Here is a 20,133-nt window from a genome sequence, read left to right on the forward strand (position 1 = left end):
GAAAGAGAGAAAGAGAGAAAGAGAGAAGGAAAGTATTTATTTGAGACCAAGATTCCTCCAAACCAATATTTGGCCAAAGACTCAAAATTTTCTGAAGCCAGACTACAGAACAACCCCTGATGAATACATAGGAAAATAGAAAACTTCACATTGTAGGGTTCCCAATATACATGTGATCTTCTGAAGTGAATTCCCAAAAACTGAAAACAATTTAAAACACACATAGAAAGCATAAAATGAGAAATACAGCTTCAAAATTATATATGAGCTTGAAATGAGCTACTTACTATTTAGAAAGATTGAACAATTAAAACCATGAAGTCTGGGTTAGATTCTTGGTTTCTTAACTTACCTGCTCTGGGATTTGGGGCCTATTACCACCCTTCTCCTTTTCCTTATCTGTAAATTAGAGTTAACAATACTGCCTGCCTTCTGGGATTGTGTAAAGAAAACCTCAGTTTTCCTCCTGTGTTTTCTCCTTTCCTATCAAACTAGTATCACACTCAGATAAACAGATGGGGAGAGGGGGTTCCCACACTGAGCAACACTTGGTGACATCAGCTGTGTGTCTTACAATTTAACTCAGTCCCGGTACTATCTACCTGGAGATAGCTTTAGATCTCACAGGTTAAGGGCTCAGTCCTACAGGACTGTTCCCATCCCACATCAGATGCCAGTCACAAGTCCAGGCTGTCATCTGTGTGTCTGACAGATGGGCTTTATACATTGGAGGTTCCCACGACCCCCTCCTCAGGATTAATTTATTTGCTAGAGCAGCTCAGGGAACTCAGGGAAACAGTTCACCTCCTGTTGACCAGTATATTATAAAAAGAAATGATAAGGGATACAGATGAACATCCAGATGGAAGAGATGCGTAGGGCAAGGTGTGCTGGAGCTTCCATGCTCTCTGTGGGTGTGCCCCTCCCCCAGCACCACAATGTGTTCACCAACCTGGAAGGTATCCGAATGAACCCCGTCCTTTTGGGATTTTTATGGAGGCTTCATCATGTAGGCATGATCAGTCATCAACCTATTGCCAGACCCTCTCCCTTCTCTGGAGAATGGAGAGTGGGGCTAAAAATTCTAAGCTTCTAATCAGGCTTGGTCTTTCCAGTGACCAGCCCCCACCCAAGAACCCACCCAGAGTCACCTCATTAGGACAAAAGACACTGCTATCTCCCAGGAAATTCCAAGGGACTTAGAAACAGGGTCAAAGACCAAAGGTCAGAACAAAAGATGCTCCTAGTCCTCTTGTCACTTAGGAAATGTCTGTAGTTTTAGGAGTTCCCTGCCAGGATCCAGGGACAGAGCCAATATATATATAGTTTCTATTATCTCACAGATTGGTATAAAGATGAAGAGATAACGCATATAGAGTACTTAGTTTAGGACCTGTCATGTGGAAACTGCTCAATAAATGTCAACTCATTATTTTAAGATGCTGATAGCAGTGGAGAATAAATCTGATGAGGAGAGAGTTATGAAGCTAGAGACCAAGAGCATATTTTAAGAGCTGAGCAAGAGAATGTTTACATTTTAAGAAGAAAAAGTAATTTATGCTTTCCAGGGCCTGGCCTATATTCCTACTAACTGCAATATCTAGAATGTGGTTTGGGGACATCTGGGAATTCCCAAAACCCTTTGGAGTCTATAAGTCCTTTTTCACTCTCGTTCCCTCATGAGGGTGCTATGGAGTTTCCTAGATGCTTCATGACCTGTGATGTCACACCTGATCGAACGCAAAAGCAGATATGAGAATCCAGCTGTCTTTTATTAAGCCAGACATTAAAGATGCCAGCAAAAATGTAAAACAATGACACTTCTATCACAGAATTTTAAAAAGTTATGCTGACATATACATTTATTATTGCTATTTTAAAATAAAGAAATTAAAATGTTAAAAATTTCTGCTTTAATTTCAGATACAGTAAATATCAATAGATACAACCTACATAAAAGCTCTTTGGAATTCTCGGTAATTTTTAATTAATAGTGCAAAAGTGTCCTAAAACTGAAAAGTTGGAAATCTGTGGTCTAGAGGAACATACAACATGCCTCAGGGCCCCATAGCTTTGCAATGTGCCAGGCAATCACTGGATAGAAGTGGGCTCCAGGTTTACATTTAGGGATTATTATCTCACTGGCATGATTTTTAGGAATTTTATGCGGAAAGCAATGTGGAATCAAAGCTTCTATGATATATCCATTTCCTTTGCTTCTGAGCTCCTTAGCTGCAAAAATCAGCGATCCCCTCAGGATAGTTCAAGCAAAGAACAAAAAGTCCACCACTGAAAACTCAGACTGTGACATCGATTCATGCTCTCAGTGTCCAGCTTAAATGCCCCTTATTTCACATCCTTTCTTCATTCATACTGGAGTCACCAATTTCATTAGCAATAAATTGAAACCACTTAAGACTTTACTCAGAAGTTAGATCACACCTTTGCTTTTTGTTGTCTTTGTTATGGTTCTAGAACCCCTGACATTTCTTTCCATGATAGACATGGTCATATTTTATGCCATGTGACCCCATCTTAACTGACCACAGCAGATTGAACCGTACACTTAATCCAAAGATAGCCATTTGTGGCTTGTCTATGATGTGTGTTCTCTGGTAGTCTGACGGTAACCTCCCTGTCCTTTTTTTTTTTTTTTTTTAATCACCTAGAAGCATGCTCAGATTTCTCTGATTATTAAAAAAAAAAAATACAAGGGGCTGATTTAAAAAACAGATTCCCAGACCTCTTCTGTCTTGGAGATTCTGATTCAGATGTTTGGATAGGGCCTGTTGAGTGAGTTTGTTCAACAAGGTTCCAGGTGTGTCTTATCATCAGGGATGCTTAGAAAACAGGTGCCTGTTTTATAAAGGCATTGGGAAGTCCCAGATATGGAAAAGAGCAGGAATTTTCAGTGTTTAGTGACCATACCAGCTGCTTGGATCCACCACATAGATTCTGATTAAGTAGATTTAGACTGGGGCCCAGGAATCACCATTTTATTCCCTCAGATGTGTACACTCGACTTTGAGAACAGCCAGTAATGAGGTAGTTTCATCAGATCATTTTGTTTCTGCCAGTCCCTATCATGAAAGAATGGAATTTTTTAAAAATACAAGGTAAATAATGGAGTGAGGATAATTTTGGAGTAGATTTTGCTATCCCTGTTATGGGGGAGGATTGAGCAGGATGAGGGGCTGGGAGGAACTTAAAGACGGCTCTGGGATATTTAGGGCCTGAGGCTGGGGCAAGGGCAGGGGCACAGACAGAGAAGTTCCATTCCTTTCCTCCCTTGTGGCAGCTGCTCCATCCAAACTCTATGAAACATGATCACCGACTGACACTGAGCTTGTACCTGACCAATCAGACCCAGTTGGAAGAGCCATGTGACATTGTTAATGTCTTTGTAAACCGCAGCACAGATTCCATCTTGGAGAAGATAGCAGATTACACCCTGAGGTTCCCAGGCCCTGGAATCTAATTAGTAGCAGCACACAGGCCACCCCAGCTGGAAATCAGGATGCCAGTTCTCAGAGAGTTCTTATCTTTACTATCAGACGATCACATCACTTATTTTCCAAGAAGGTCCAATTACACTTTGCTTATTCTCCTTCCTAGAAAGAACTTAATCACTTGTGCCAGCTTGACTTGTATAATAGACATTTGTTTATCCTACTAGAAAAGCATTCTCTGCTCATCTCTCAGGATTCACAATGAACATCTTCCTCCTGGTTTCTCTCAATCTCAGTCCCTGCCTCTTGGGTCTGGACCCACGGCTCCACAAGACAAGCTTTATTTTTCTGGGTAGCAATCTATCTGCATCTATCAAACTATGTATCAGCCTATTTATTTTGTTTTCTGCCTCCATCTACTAGAATGTAGTTTCTACATGAGGGCATAGTTTTGGTCTGTTTTGTTCTCTGAGCCTAAAACACTGCCTGGTTCTTAGTAGACCCTTGGGAAATATTTGCTGAAGGGATGAATAAATGAGTTTTATTTCTGTCCATTTGGGGGAGGAAAGAGGGGAATCACTGAAGCTTTGCTGAGTCAATGGATAGGAGAGAGGGGTGGGAACTAGGGTCCAGGGTTAGACAAGGAATATTATTTAAAGAAATAAGAGATACCATGGCAAAGAGACAGTTGGAACCGAAAGTTAATGTAGAGGAGCTTCAAGGCCCCAATCCTGGGTGAACACAAAGTACTAAGCCCAAAGGGCCAGTGGACAAGAACTAAGGTTGGGACCACAAAGCCCAGAGATGGACATAGGTCAGCAGGGAGTAGAAGGAAAGGAAGGGGCAGGTACACCAGCACGGTTACACCTGAACAACCAAATTCTGCTTCCTACTGGTTTCCCCTTGCAAAAGTAGGGCTTTAAAAACTGGTTTTTGTTTTTTAATTTACATTGAGAAGTTGCAAGTTATTATTGGTTATTATTTCTTCTAAGTGATAGAGAAATACAATACAAGAAAGGGTAAACTGGTAACAACATATCATGTTTCCCCCGATTATTTTACTGTAAAACCTGACAAATTCATAACTGTTGTGAGATCTAGTTTGAATCTCAGAGGGTTTTTTTTTTTAATGTTTCACTTTTTAGTTTGAAACAACTCCAGACCTCCCAAAAAGTTGCAAAAAGAAAAAAGAATTTCTGTATACCAGATTCCCCAAATGTTAACATTTACCATGTTTACCATTCCTTCCTGCTGTATACTTCTTTCTGAACCACTTGCGAGTAAGATGTAGATACAATGTTCCTCTGGCTCTAAACATTTCTGTATATACTTCCTAAAAACAAGGACTTTTTTTGACAGAACAATGATCAAACTCAAGAAATTAATGTTGATTCACTACTATTTTCTAACCTATGGACCTTATTCAGATGTTGCCAGTTATCCCACTAATGTCCTGTTTAGCATCTTGCAGGAACGGGCCTGCACTATAACCCACCGCTGTGTCAGTCACTGGCTGTGAGCTGCTCAGAGCAAACACTGCGGGAGATCTGGAGAGCTGGGGCTGTCAGTGAACTCTCTTCCCTCCTGCACCAAGAGATCTGGGTGGTGAACTTTTGTGGCTGCCAAAGGCAGTCTTCTTGTGACCAAATGAAAAAGGCTACGAGCATCCCAGAGGTCCACCCTGAACAGGGTTGGACTGTTGACCCCGTGCCAGCAACCGCCTACCTCCAGATCTCTTGCCAGGCCAGAAACATAAATCCCTATGTGTTTAAGCCACTGTCAGCCAAGTCAAGATTTTTGTTATTTATGGCCAAAACATTCCTAACTGATACAATCCTCTAAAAGTGGAAAAAAACCCAGCTTTTTATATCTATGCACACGCGCACACACATACATTCAAACTGCTCTTAAAAAAATTGAACGAATGAACTATGTAGTATGTGGGTGCACCTGCTTCCCCTCGGCATTTCTAACATATTTCATTACTGAAATTTATTTGGATGACTTTAATAGGCATAACACCTTTCTTTAGCAACAAATCTCACAGGATCACAGAACTTCAGAAGAAAACTGAGTGACTATCTCATCTAAAAACCCTTCACAGTATGTTCAATTTTAAGAAATGTGTTGAGAAGTAACAGAAGTAGTCACAAAAGGGGACAGGATGATGTAACAGCAGGCAGCAGAAGCAGATGAACTCAGTAAAGGTACTTCAATGATGTCAAAGGTAAGTTAGTCCTTACCATACGATCCAGCAATCCCATTCCTGGCTGTATATCTGGAGGGAACTCTAATTTGAAAAGATACACACACCCCAATGTTCACAGAAGCACTCTTAATAACAAAGACACAGAAACAACCCAAATGTCCATCGACAGATGACTGAATAAAAAAGTACTACTCACCCATAAAAAAAGAATAAAATAATACCATTTGCAACAACATGGATGGAACTGGAGATCATCATTCTAAGTGAAACAAGTCAGAAAGAGAAAGAAAAATACCATATGATATCACTTACATGTGGAATCTAAAAAAAAAAAAAAAGACAGAAATGAACTTATTTACAAAATAGAAACAGACTTACAGCATAGAAAATAAACTTATGGTTACCAGTGGGGAAAGGGGGTTGGAAGAGATAAATTGGGAATTCCAGATTTGCAGATATTAACTAGTATACACAAAATAGATAAACAACAACTTTCTTCTGTATAGCAAAGGGAACTATATCTATATTCAATATCTTGTAGTAACCTATAATGAAAAAGAATAAGAAAAGGAATATATGTATGTATATATATGACTGAAACATTATGCTGTACACCAGAAATTGACACAACATTGCAAACTGACTATACTTCAATTAAAATAAAAAGGTAAGTCTGTTTGTAGTCATGATAAGTCTGTTTGTAGTCATGAATGTGTTCATTAAACATTTCCCCACAATATTCTTTATAATTAGAAACAGTAAACTCTCTTTTTTACAGATAATGCAATAGTAACTTGAAATTGCAGTTTGAAATTTGCACCCCTTGGGGAGTAATGGAAATGTTAGCTATCTTGATTGTGGTGGTGATTTCATTGTGTGTACATCTATCAAAATTCATCAAATTGTACATCTGAAATATGTGTAGTTTACTGTGCAGGAAGTAGACCACAATGAAGGTGTTTTTAAAAAAGACATTTACACTGGTAAGGTTTTACTATGTCATTATATCAATATAATGTGGTGGAGAGAAGCAAATTCTTTGACATCAGCCTCAACAAGTTTTATCGCAGGCTTTACTACTTGCTAAGGGTGTAACCTTGGGCAAATGATTTGCCCTTTCTTTGTCTTAGTCTTTTCATCTATAAAATGGGAATGGTCTAAGAGCTGTGGCCTCTGAAGGTTGTTGTGAGAATTAAACATTAAATATGTTAACTATTATTACAATTACAGCATGGTATGCTAAGCCATATGCAACAGTTATGTCATGGAAATGAATTGGATTATTAAATTATCCTGGCATTTATTGGCCTTGGAGTGTCCACTGCAAGGATTAATGAACTTTGAGTACTGTCTTCCACTGGATCTGACTATGCCCCAGCCTCCATGCCTTTCCATTATTGGCAGTAGACTTGACCTCAGATCTTTGTACTTTGAACCTGAAATTGCAATGAAGGGAGGGAGGGCAGTTTATCTGGGGAGGTTTTACTCATGTTGCCATGGAAATTGACCGCTTTTCCAACCTTCAGCCCACACTCTCCAGTCCAGAGCCACGACTCCTTAGTAGACTTTTAAAGACACCAGTGGATACCCTTGGAAGCATATAAAACACTTAAACTTCCTGTTTAAGGCTTTCTGTGCTGTCCCTCTTGTAATCTATATAGATTCTTTCACTAGAACTTGTGAAATGTTGCAGCTCTACATTAATAAGTGGAGTGTCTGTATGTGTATCCACACCTTGAAAGGGGAAAGGCCTGTGATCCAAGCACCTATGCCCAGCTGAGGTGTTGCTCATATGGGAAGCCAACAGAAATATGTTCTCAGTTATTCAAGGGCTCAGAAAACCCACCACTTTTATACCATTTCTGAAAAATTATACTCAGCAAACTGAGGAATAAGGTAAACTTAATAATGAAAAAATTGTGGCATAAAAACTGCTTGGGATGAACATTGAGACCAGTGAATTAAAGGCAAATCAGTGGCATACTAGGTCAAAAGGTAACTCGGCACTAATTATTTGGGTTGCTTGTGCAATGATTTGCAATTTATAGATTGAAAGGAAGAAGTAATAGTGCTCCTTGGAAGCTTAGCGTAGCAGCCACAGACTTCTGGGAAAATTTCTTGGTCCACTTTGTAAATCTTGTCTGCAATTGACAATAAACTAGTTAATCAGGAATTGTAAGAAGTCAAATAAGTGTCTCACTTACATTTACTAAGCTGGGGCTAATAATGCATCAATTCTAAATAAAATATTATTTTTATCCTATGGCCTTGGATCAGATTATCTATCTTTCCCCACTGTCCCCCAAAATAATACATTTGATGGAGAACAAATTGTACCAAAATAACTCTGTGATTCCCACTCCCTAGTGTTTTGGGAGAGCAAATGACATAATAGAAACAGCAAGTCAGTCAGGCCAGCTAATAGTCTACGAACTATTAGCTGTGTAACCTTAGATAAATCACTTTACTATTCTTTGCTTCAAAAATTCTTGATTTATTCCTCATTCTACAACAAAAGAGACAAAGGAGCTTTCCCAAGTACCTCTAGTCTGGACTCTAGGGTGAGAGGAACAATTCTCAATAATCAGTACTATCTAAAGTGGTCAATTATTTGAACAATCAAAAATAATGAAATGGATTCACACACCAAGAAAGGTTATAGGACTAGGATCGACATGAAATAGAAGAACTTATGTCCTCCCTAACAATGAGCACAGCAATTACACTCATGTGTGTATAATTTTTTGTAGTTTCTTCTGTGTGTGCGTGTGTCAATGAACTGTGCTATGTGAATTACATCTCAATAATTTTTTGAAATTAAAACAATGAAAGAGGTGGAGCCAAGAAGCAGGTATTCCAACAGTAAGGCTGAAAGCTCTCAATGACACTACAGCAAATGAAGTACGTTAGCCATCATGAACTATTGTTTAATGAAGACACAAAAAAGAAAGGGGATTGTTCTTTTTCTTGGATGACGGGCATGAGTAGTTGCCAGTTAAGAGCCCTCACAGGGCCCTCTTGCACCCTCACAGCCCTCGCTGGGACTTGCATGTGGTCAGCTCTTAATAAATACCTGCTAATTGCATATCTGAACTAGGTCTTTCATTCTGTACCAGAAAAAAACTTGTTGGCAGGATATGTTTAACAAATTCTTTTTTGGTAATTGTCATCCCTCCCAGCCTAGGAATGGTTAGGTAAAAACGAGAAAAGCACCAGGGAATCAGGGTATATTTCCAGTTCTTATACTGGAAAGAAATTGGATTGGAAATCTGCCCATGTGTGTGGTTTGTCTGGTTTATTGTAAACTAATTTCTGAGAAAAGTTCTTCCCTTACTTCCAGGCATGACGCATCAACTGATTTCAGTGTCAGAGGAGAAACTCAGCCTAAGCTACGGTTGTGTGAAGAGCTACTCTGCCGATTATTAAAATATGCTTCTTTTTTTAATTTTAATTGTGGGCAAATAATACATATATCCAATGTACCATATTTGTTTAAATGAAATTCCTAACAAAAAATAAAAATAGGAAAACAATAACTAACAATGTTTACTTCATAATTAAGGAGTTTCTTTATGGAAATTATATGACTCTTTGCATTCTGTTGAAAGAAAAGGGGTTTCTTAGCTTGTTTTTTTAAATAAATAAATAAATTTATTTATTTATTTAATAGAGGTACTGGCTGGGGCTTGAACCCAGGACCTTGTGTACAGTAAGCATGTACTACTGAGCTATACCTTCCCCTACTCTTAGCTTGTTTTTATTTCAAGAATCAATTTATGAAAATATTGAATTCAATATATATGTTGAATGTCTTCTATGTTTAAAGCACTGTGCTAAGTATTGTAAGATATATATAAATATGATAAGGACATAGTAGACCTTGGCATCAAGAACATTATAGTCTTGGGTGAGATCTTTCCTGGTCATCCCATGGAAAAGTTTGAATCTCCACACTGCCCTGACACTCTTTATCCTCATCCATACCATTTCTTTTTTCTTGGAAAAATCTGACATACTGGGTATTTTATCTGTCTTTTTGTTTGTTGCCTTTTCCCCAAAATAGAATAAAAACTTCATGATGACAGGCATTTTTCTGTGTTGGGTTCACCACTGTGTCTCCAATGTCTGGAATGGTGATTGATATATATTGAGATATATATATAAGCATCTAACAGGTGAACTGACAAGAGTGAGCCAGGTAGTTCAGCCATGGCTAGGGGACTTGTTGATGGAGAGATGGCTTGGAATTCAGAAGATGGGTCAATTTCTGGGGTGGGTGACCTCGAATTAGGCATTTTTCTTCATTTATAAAGTAAAGGAGTTGGATTATCAGGATACTCAGATTTTCCCATCTAACAAATCACCAGCCACTCCTAAAGAATCTGAGCTCCTCTAAGATAGAAACAAAAGCCCATTGTGTTCCAAAAACAACACTACATGTGTGTTTGCATTTTGTTACATTTTTAATGTATGACGAGTTTTAAGAACACAAAAATTATAATACCATAGAGAGGAGTAAATTTTATCGCTAGGATTTATCAGATAACTAATAACAATAATGCCATGAAGAATTTAAATTACAGTGATGCTGTTGAGAATATTTTATTGAACGTCAACTGTAAAATGCACTAGTGATACATTTAAAATTGCAGTAATTGGGTGGGGAGGGTATATCTCAGTGGTAGAGAGCATGCTTAGCATGCATGTGTACTGGGTTCAACTCCGAGTACCTCCATTAAGAAAAAAATAAATATATCTAATTACCTCCCCCCAAAAAGCAAACAAAACAAAAAATTGCAGTAATGGCATTAGCAGGAGAGACATCATGTACGTCTCCTGAAAACTACTGATGTATTCTTGTAATTTAAAACATTTCATACTGTAGTTATGTAAGGTGTTAACCACTGGAGGAGACTGTGTGTGTGGGAACCTTTCATGCAGAGTGGGGTTGAAGCACCTAGAAAAACTAGAGACCTGGGAACCTCACTGAGCTTACAGAACAGGTGTTACAAACTGTACTCAGCTTTCTAATGGATTCTTCTTTTGAAAAACATGCAGCAGAATTTGGGCTGAGACTTACCTTTATTATAATGAGTTATTTATGTATCACAATTGAGTTGGGTGGGCGGATAGGTAACTGGTACCTTAAACTTCTTGAGCAGTTACTGTCATCTTCTGAGAAGAAGCTAAGTGTTGTGCATCACCAAGTGACCTCAGGTCAGTTTGCAATAGTCCTGACTGACAACTCGCGGGTAAAATAACCTCTCTGTCCCTTTCTTTTGTCATCAGAAGACACCGGAAAACACACATTATCAGGTCAGGGCACCAACCTACTGAATCTCCTCCAGTAGCATCTCTTTGCCTCAGGGTAAAGCCAAACTCCCTAATATAGTTTTAGGGCCTTCAAACTCTGGCCCAGTTATTTTTTCAGCTCATAGCTGACCATTCCCCATTCACTCTCTCTGCTTCAGGCTTTCCTGTAATTCAGAGTTTCTTTCAGTTTCTCAAAAGTGCTGAGCTCTTGCTCCAGTTTTGTTGTCATTGTTTTTCAATTTTAAAACATGAGATAAAATTCATATAACATAAAATTCACCATTTTAAGCATTTTAAAGTGAATGATTCATAATGTCACGCAACCATCTTCACTATCTAACATTTCCATCACCCATAAGAGAAACCCCATACCCATTAGCAGTCATTCAAAATACCCCCCACACCCACCCCCCAACCACTGCTAATCTACACGGTCTCTATGGATTTACCTGCTCTAGACATTTCATTAAATGAAACATGTGGTCTTTTGTGCCTGGATTCTTTTGCTTAGCATAATGTTTTCAACGTTCATCCATGTTGTAGTGTGGAATAGTACTTGTTTCCTTTTCATGACTAAATAACATTCCATTGTATGAATAGACCACATTTTGTTTATCAATTCAACATTTGGGTTATTTCCATTTCTTCTTTTTTTTAAGTTAGTTAATTTATAATGTTGTGTTAGTTTCTGGTGTATAGCAAAGTGATTTAGTTATACATATATATATATTCTTTTTCATATTGTTTTCCATTATGGTCTGTAACAAGATATTGACTATAGTTCCCTGTGCAACACAGTAGGACTTTGTTGTTTATCTATTTTATATATAGTAGTTAGTATCTGCAAATCTCGAACTCCCAATTTACCCCTTCCCACACCCTTTCCCCTCTGGTAACCATAAGTTTCTTTCCTATGTCAGTGAGTCTGTTTCTGTTTTGTAAATAAGTTCACTTGTAGGGTTATTTCCATTTCTTCAGCTGTAATGGATAATGCTGCTATGAATATTTGTGTACAAGTTTTTGTGTGAACATATATTTTCAATTTTGGGGGGTATATACCTAGGAGTAGAATTGGTTTGGTAATTCATATGGTGACTCTATGTTAAACTTTTTTGAAAAAACTGCCCAACTATTTTCTCTCCAGGATGTTTTCATTGGCCCCTGGGATATTTTGAATGTGCCAGGCCTTAGCATGGTACATTCATCTTTTCAGGTCCCAGCTTAGACATTGTTCCTTGAAGAAGCCTTCCCTGACTGCTTGATATGAAATTAGAAGCCCCTGAAATATGAGATAAAGAATATTATCTCATCATTCACCATATTATTTTGTACTTGTTTATTTCTCTTTCCACCAGCACACCCTAGTCTGTGAATTCCACGGGTGTTAAGAGGGAATATGTGTACCTTATTCTCTTGCACAGTGCCTGGCATCTGGGAGGCATGCAGTGAGCACCTGTTAGAATCAATAGTTACAGCATATATTCTATTCAAAGCAACAAAAGACTTGCTGCATAATTCTTCCACTATTAGAAGTCTACATAAATCGATTTATGAAGTTGTCACTGAAGGATGATTCTTAGTGAATTGTTTATATATATATATATATATATACACACACATATATATATATCACTAATATTCTCTCTATATACATACATATACATATATCATTAACATTCATGATTATTTTAGTGACTGATTTTTTTAAGTATAAAATTTAGGGACCACCTATTATGCCCAGATTGAAATTGCATTAATCTGTACAAATGTTTCAAAAAGCAACTGCTACATTTTGACCAAGTAATTCCACTTCTGCAAATCCTAAGGAAATAATTCTAAATGCAGAAATGTTTTATGCATAAATGTTTACCTGAAGAATTAATCATAAAAAATTAAAAATTGGAAACAATCTCCCTCAATAGGTAATAGAGGAATGGCTACATAAATTCTACAGATATTAAAAATAATGTTCAAGAAGAATCTAGAATAATGTAGTAAAAACTGTAATATGCTATGACTGCAACTATCTAAAGAGGAGGAAAAAGTCCCAAACCTACGATAAGACATATATCAAACGGCTAACACTGTATGGTTTGTGCAGTGGGGCAGTGCACGGGTTTTCTCTTCTATTTTATTTTCCAAATTCTAAATATGATTTTATTATCATAATCATTTTTAAGTACAATAATCATTGAAGCAAATAACATGAAAAAAAATGTTAAAAGCCCACATGACTAAAAGGGATAGCTCTGATGATGTTTTTGTTTAGGACTTTCACTTTGAGAGCATAGGGATAGAGATTTATAATGCTTTATGAAATGCTGTTCAGAAATTCAGAAAATAGCCCAAATTAACTAAGAAAATTAACTCTAACACTCATGGAAATACTGAGACTCTTATCTATAATTTTCCACATTTATAATTATTACATAATGCCTGAGGAATGTAGAGCAAAGCCCATCCTCAAACTTCAGTGAGCAGAATAATTACCAGAGCCTCTGGGTTAAGAGAGATTCCCCAATTCTGGCCCCAGAGATTCACATTTGCTAAATCTGGGATGGAGTTCAGGCATCAGCCACTTTTATCTAACAAGCAAAATAATGATGCAAATGAGCCATAGACCACACGTGAGAAAACATGTTTTCTAATATTTTCTAAGGTCTTGACCTATTTCTAATTCAGAAGTGGCCAAATGTAATGAGCTCTGCTCTGGAAGATGAATGCCGCAAAGTTCGCCAACCTACAGCACAGCGGACTCCAGTGATGCCAAGCTGGGAGTTTTACAGAGCACTTCACCTTGGTTTGCTTGCTCTGAGGGAAAAATAGAAAATAGAAAAATAGAGAAAACGCCTATGCTTTTAATTTTAACAAATGTCTTGTCTCTTGCCGCCTTGGGACAGTAACACAGTAGGTGAACCTTTATCATTTCTAAACTGGCCCCTTTGATGGTATGTTAAACATAAAAGTCAAGCTAAAGAACTACTTAAAACCTTTCCTAATTCCAAGAAACTTTGCTATTCAGTCACTGTTTGGACATGGACAAACAATGATAACGTCTCATCTGCATGTCAATGTAATTTTATCATCTTAAAACTTGGAGAGTGCAGTGAGAATCTGGCTGGCTGGCACAGATTCCTCTCTCCCAGAGATGCCCTGGAGGCGAGAAAGTGGGACATCCACATACTCCATGTGCTCACAGTCCCAGCCCTTGCCAAGTACATGTCCAACTGCTTGGAGTCGGCAATGAAAAGTAAAGGAAATCTATGCTGGAAGCTTTCACCTAGTTCTAAAGGGAATTTCATTCTATTTGTAACCAGCCTGAGTTCTTACTTCTCTAGCAGTCACGTAATTAAGATGCAATAATTGGTCAGGAGTCAGAGCCACAAAATCGAGCTTGTAAGAAAAAAAAAGCTGTTAACTGTTCTGTGCTGCTGTTGCTGATAATTTTTTTTAACTGCAGGCTAAGGTGTTGGTCCCTGTGTGCACGCCCACCTCTTCCTAGCCCCCAAGGCCACTTCTAAGAAATTGGTGGGGCTGGGGAGTGGTTAGGAAGGAGGCCCTGGGCAACAGACTATCGGGAATGTGGGGTCCTTTGAAAACCACTGCCAGAGGGACAGAGGCTCAAGATACCCCTTTAAAACTCAAATGGCTGCTGGGACATACCTGTTGGATGACACACCTTTATTTACCTGGCTGGGAAACAGCCTCTGGTTGTCCTTGGTCAGCCCTAACCCCTTCCCAGTTGTGGAGAGCTTGGATTCTGCCTAGTAACAGGCCATTTGAAATTCCCATTGGCGGGAACCAATCTTTTATATAATGATAACATCCCCTTATGAAATTGCAGGATTAATTATTGGTGGGCATTTAGGATAGATGTGGTTTAAGAAAGGGATAATCAGTTACGTATTTTTTAAAAATTTCTAGTTTGAAATAAATCAAACTTAAAGAAATTTGAAAAACTGTACAAACTCTATTTACCCTCTACTCCTGTCCCTTGTAAATGTTTTCCCATCTTTGCTCTGTACTCCCCTTCTTTTTTTTTAATTAATAGACTTTTTAAGAACAGCTTTTGATTTACAGAAACACTGAGCAAATAGTTCACAGAGTTAAAATGACCCCTTATACTCACACACACACACACACCCACACACAGTTTCCCCTATTAGTAATATCTTACGTAAGTATAATACATTTGTTACAATTATGAACCACCATTGATTTATTATTATCTAAAGTCTATCACTTATTCAGATTTCCTTCTCTTTTACCCCCTTGCTCGTGTCACTTTAATTTGACTCAATCCTTCTGAAGTACAAGGCGGTAAATATAAATGTCAGCTATAAAACTGCACCTGGGAAAATCGGCAAAAAATCAAGGACCTTACAATTATTTTAAAAAGATATATCACTACTATTTGTTATAGTGAGAATGACCCAAATGTCAAAGAGGAGAGAAATGGCTAAGCAAACTATTATATGTTAACATAGTGATATGCCTGCTGGCTATTAAAAATGTAAACTGGGAAAATTGTTTTAATATATGGAGTATGCTGTTAATGAACATAATGGAAGGCAAAATAAAATATGTAGGCTGGCTATAACTAGTCAATCCAAAGTTAAAAGGGATTTATGGCATTGGAAATTATTAGAACTGATTACTCCCTAGGTTATATCTTTTGTAACTATGTTTGAATTGATTTTTAAAAAGTATTATTTAAAAAAACTAGCAGCAATTTTCATCTTCAGGAAATACTTTAAATAAAAGAGTTAATATGATCAGAAAAAAAACTTTGAGATTCCTATCTCTCCTTCCTCATTCTTATGTTGAATGATAAAGAAGTTCTAGCTATCAAAATAAATAAATAAAGAGAAAAACCAGACCAACGATACTGGTAGATCAGCTCATTTTAAGTCGTAATCATATCTGGCCCACACCTGTCTCACATCTTCACTGCCCCACAAGCAAACAGAACAGCTACAGGTGTGAGATGGGCAGTCACAGCTGGGAATTCTCTCTTGTTTTCCTACAAGCAGGAGCAGGCAACCAGTTTTCTGGAGGAGGGGCCTCCTGCCTGAAAGGTTATGCACCCAGAACACTGGGCAAAAAAAAAAAAAAAGCTGATTAAAAACAAAAGAACATCATTGCTTCAAGTCAAATGAATGCAAAAAATGATTTTTAAAATAATTTAAAACTTAATACATTTAGGATCTAGCCCTGTATGGAAAGGACGTGACAATGAAGCAAAGTCTGGTCTGCAAATGAATTCTGAACTGCCACACATTCAACCACCTGAAGAGCTAAACTTTTTTTAATCTTGAACTCAATAACAATACCCAATTCAAATGCAAAAATTACAATATACTTAACAATAAAATAGGTTGGAAATTACGATGCACAGTATGATTTCATTTTGATATAAATTCTGGAATGATACACACTAAAATATTACCAGTGATTACCCTAAGGTACTGAAATTAGGGCAATTTTATTTTCTTCTTCTGTATTTCTTTATCAGCATTATCTATTTTTTTTTTTTACAATAAACATGTATCATTTGTATAATTTAAAAATTCTTTCTTTCCTCCCTTCTTTCCTTCCTTCCCCTTTCTTCCTTCCTTCATGGTGGTACTGAGGATTAAACCCAGGACCTGGTGCATGCTAAGCAAGCACTCTACCACTGAGCTCCCCCACCAAATTCTTTAAAATGTGAAAATAAATATAAAATTTATAGAACCTAACTTTTCATCAACTGACTTTAGTTCTTTATCTAAATGCAAAGATAATTGATATTTATAATAAGCACAAAGCACTTAAGGATCTTGTATGGTTTTTCAAAATCATAAATTACTTTGTGTTTAGTTTTAGTGCTGAGTATTTTTAATTGTAGTTCAGTTTTCTTAAACTATTAATCATGTGAAGTACATGTGAGAAATTCCTATTAATTAGAATAATTTATTATCCAGAGAAATCCATTTCACAAACCTACCAGGTAATGGAACTATTTATTGTGGTACCATCCTACATAACAAAACACTGCTTAACTTCTATATAAACTTCCTTCTTTTTTTTTTAGGAACACCAAATAGTTCGTTACTTCAAAGTCAATTTCCATCATAAGCCAGTGTCGGGATGCTGTGGCTTTAAATTTATAAAGGATAAGGATTTTCTTTTTTCAACTCACAGGAAATGAATAAAGACATAAAGAGTTTTGAACCTCAGGAAATACCACACAAAGACCTCCAAAATGGAATCTGAGTCAGATGTGTACCACAATAAAGAGAAAACGTTAACTCTGATAGAATAAGAGCTGTCCTGTGCCCACAGTGCTGGGATTGACAGGTGATACTTGTCCACCTGTCTGTCATTCTCCTTTTCCAGGTGGTCTTGAAAGAGCTTTTAGAAGGAAAACACCTGAAGCCAAGAGACCACAGAACGTGTAAGGTGACACACATATAAGGGACATAGGGTTATGGTCAGGCGGCACTTAATATAGCTCCTGCCTGTAGGTGTTTGTCTGTGCCCTATGTTTAGAGAAATAATCTCTTTCTCAAAGAATCACAGGCTGCTCTCAAGATTAGGAGTTTTCATGCTCACTCGGTCAAGTTGCTTCATGCAGATACCTTCCTTTATTAGGACTCTGGGAGACATCTTAACTAAACACAATAAATCTTGTGGAGTAAGAATATAAATATAACCAATTCAATTCCCCATTATCTATGCTTGAACATATGTGGTGGAGAGGGGTGTTTTGGAGTGACATAGACTATCAATAATACTGATCTTTGAAAATTTCAAATAATTCAAAAACCTTAACAAGTAGCAAGTAGTCTTGAGTTTCAACCCCTCTGTCAAGTCCTGACGGAAAGTGGCAGTTGGTCAAGAACAAAGATCAGAAGGGAAAATAGGTGTGAAAGATCATCCCCATTGGATACTGCTCCTGTAAATGATGCGTATACCTCACAGCTGAAAAGTGGTTCCAGTGGGGGAGGGTACAGTGCAGTGGCAGAATGTGTGCTTAGCACACACCAAGTCCTGGCACCTCCATTAATAAATAAATAAATAAACCTAATTACCCCTCCCAAAACAAAATAAAACAAAAATCCTAGAAGGGGATGCAAAATAGTTCCAGACTCAGTTTTCACAAGATTTCATGACAGGAGCTAGAAACCAAGAAGTACTGTGCCAAAGAGGAATAACATTTCAATTTATCAATAATGTTTAATCCAGTCTAGTGAGACTTCATCTTGATCGAGTTAGTGGAATTTTGGTAATGTTACTGCATGGCTGAACTTAGATACTGCAGATTTCATGAGTGATGGTAGCTTTACATACACACACACTGAACTCCCTGTAAGCCTCCACCCCTTCAGAGTTCTGCCTGGGTTTCAATTCCAGGCTACGCCAGAGCTGCTAACTTGACTGATAATAGTTTACATGACTTCAATTAAACCTAATTCTGTTTAATGACATACCACGATGGCTCATGATTGTTACACACAAGAGATAGTTGGATGGTCTTTTTCAATTGAAATGAGAAATACGAGCATCTTTTTATGTAGAAGCATAAGGAGAAATGTTAGGCTTTATCAGCAAATCTCAGTCTTGTAGCACCTTTTAAGTCAACTAGAGAATTTCTTTGTCTTCAGCATAGATGGAAATTTAAAGTGAACTGTATATTTTGAATGGTATTTAAAATAATAATAGCTATACATTCAATATCTTGTAATAACCCATAATGAAAAAGAATATGAAAAAGTATATACGTATAACCGTGCTGTGAGCCAGAAACTAACACAACATGGTAAATCAACTATACTTCAATTAAAAAAAAAAATAATAGCTAACATTTGTTGAGGATTCACTACGTACCATGCATTTTCTAAGGACTTTGTGTGAGTTCATTTGATCTTTAAAAAAAAAATCTTAAAAATGAGAAAATCAAGAAACTGAAAGTTGTCCCAGCCATGACAGGAACCCAGGGAGATTAGCTCATTGTCATGAGCCTTTATATGCTACTATCTTACCCTTTCATTACATATTTTTAATCATTTGTTTGATGTCAGCAAACAGAAGCACACACACTTACAGTGCTGTGCTAAACAGCCTGCACAGAGACTGAATTTATTCTCTTAGATCAGTGTCACCTGAACCTAGACTGTCATCACAGTCATGAAGTGGTCTAATTGCTGAACCAGGGCATTAGAGATGAGAGGAAATACAGAGATCCTTTGGGATCTTACCTAATCCCTTCTGATCCTTATCAACTCTCCAACTAAAATTTTCTTTCCTCATTGTAAATATCTGATCTTATTCACCTTACCCAGCTGATTGAGTCAACATCCCAATTTCCAATATGACACTAAGACACTACAATAACTTAACTGATCTCTGCTTCTAGTTTGCCTCCTTTACTGTAGCAAGAGGAATCTTTGCTCTACCCCAGCCTATATGTGTCACTCCCCTGCATTAAACCGTCAATGGCTCCCCATTGCCTACGTCAGTAGTTCTCAGATGCGTATAGGAATTTATTGTGGTGATGGTCGTGCAACTCTGTGAATATACTCAAAACCATTGAACTGTACACTTTAAGTAGGTGAATTGCATGGGATGTGAGCTCTATCTCCATAAAGTTGTTACTTTAAAAAATTTATGGAGGATTCAAAGCATCTGGAAGTCATGGCATGCTATGGGCAACATCCTGAAATGTTGAACCAGAAGCAATTTTATTAGCAGAAAAAAAGGCTATGGTAGATACTACATATAATTATAAGATGAAAACCCACTACTTTACAACTATATCTACAGTAAAGCAAGGGGTTGAGCTAAGATTATCACCAGTTTCTAATGTTTGCCTTTAATATTAAATTGTCATTTATTAAATCATTTTATTGCCTACAAGCTAGCAAACAAGCATTGACATCAAAGACAAGGAAAATCTGAAAGGGAAACTTTAAAATGGAGTACATCCTGTGTAGTTCTTTGATTTATTTATGTATTTTCTTGCCTTCAGATTAAGACCAGGAGTTTCTATATTTGGAATAACACTAAGGTTTTCTGGAGGAGATATGACAATCCCTGGCTTCCTAGAAAATGCCTATTTCTCTTGATATCACAAAAGACCCTTTTTCCAACCTGACCTTAAAAAGTCTCTTTCCTTCTTCA

At 37.4% G+C, this 20,133-nt stretch overlaps 1 protein-coding gene across 7 annotated transcripts in view; it reads right to left on the reverse strand.

The window, feature by feature from the left end:
* Positions 1–20,133, reverse strand: part of SOWAHB (sosondowah ankyrin repeat domain family member B) — a 78,028-nt gene that overhangs the window by 51,917 nt on the left and 5,978 nt on the right. The gene's annotated exons all lie outside the window — the stretch shown is intronic.

The sequence above is a fragment of the Camelus bactrianus genome, chromosome 2, assembly GCF_048773025.1.
Source record: "Camelus bactrianus isolate YW-2024 breed Bactrian camel chromosome 2, ASM4877302v1, whole genome shotgun sequence".
Classification (NCBI taxonomy): Eukaryota; Metazoa; Chordata; class Mammalia; order Artiodactyla; family Camelidae; genus Camelus; species Camelus bactrianus.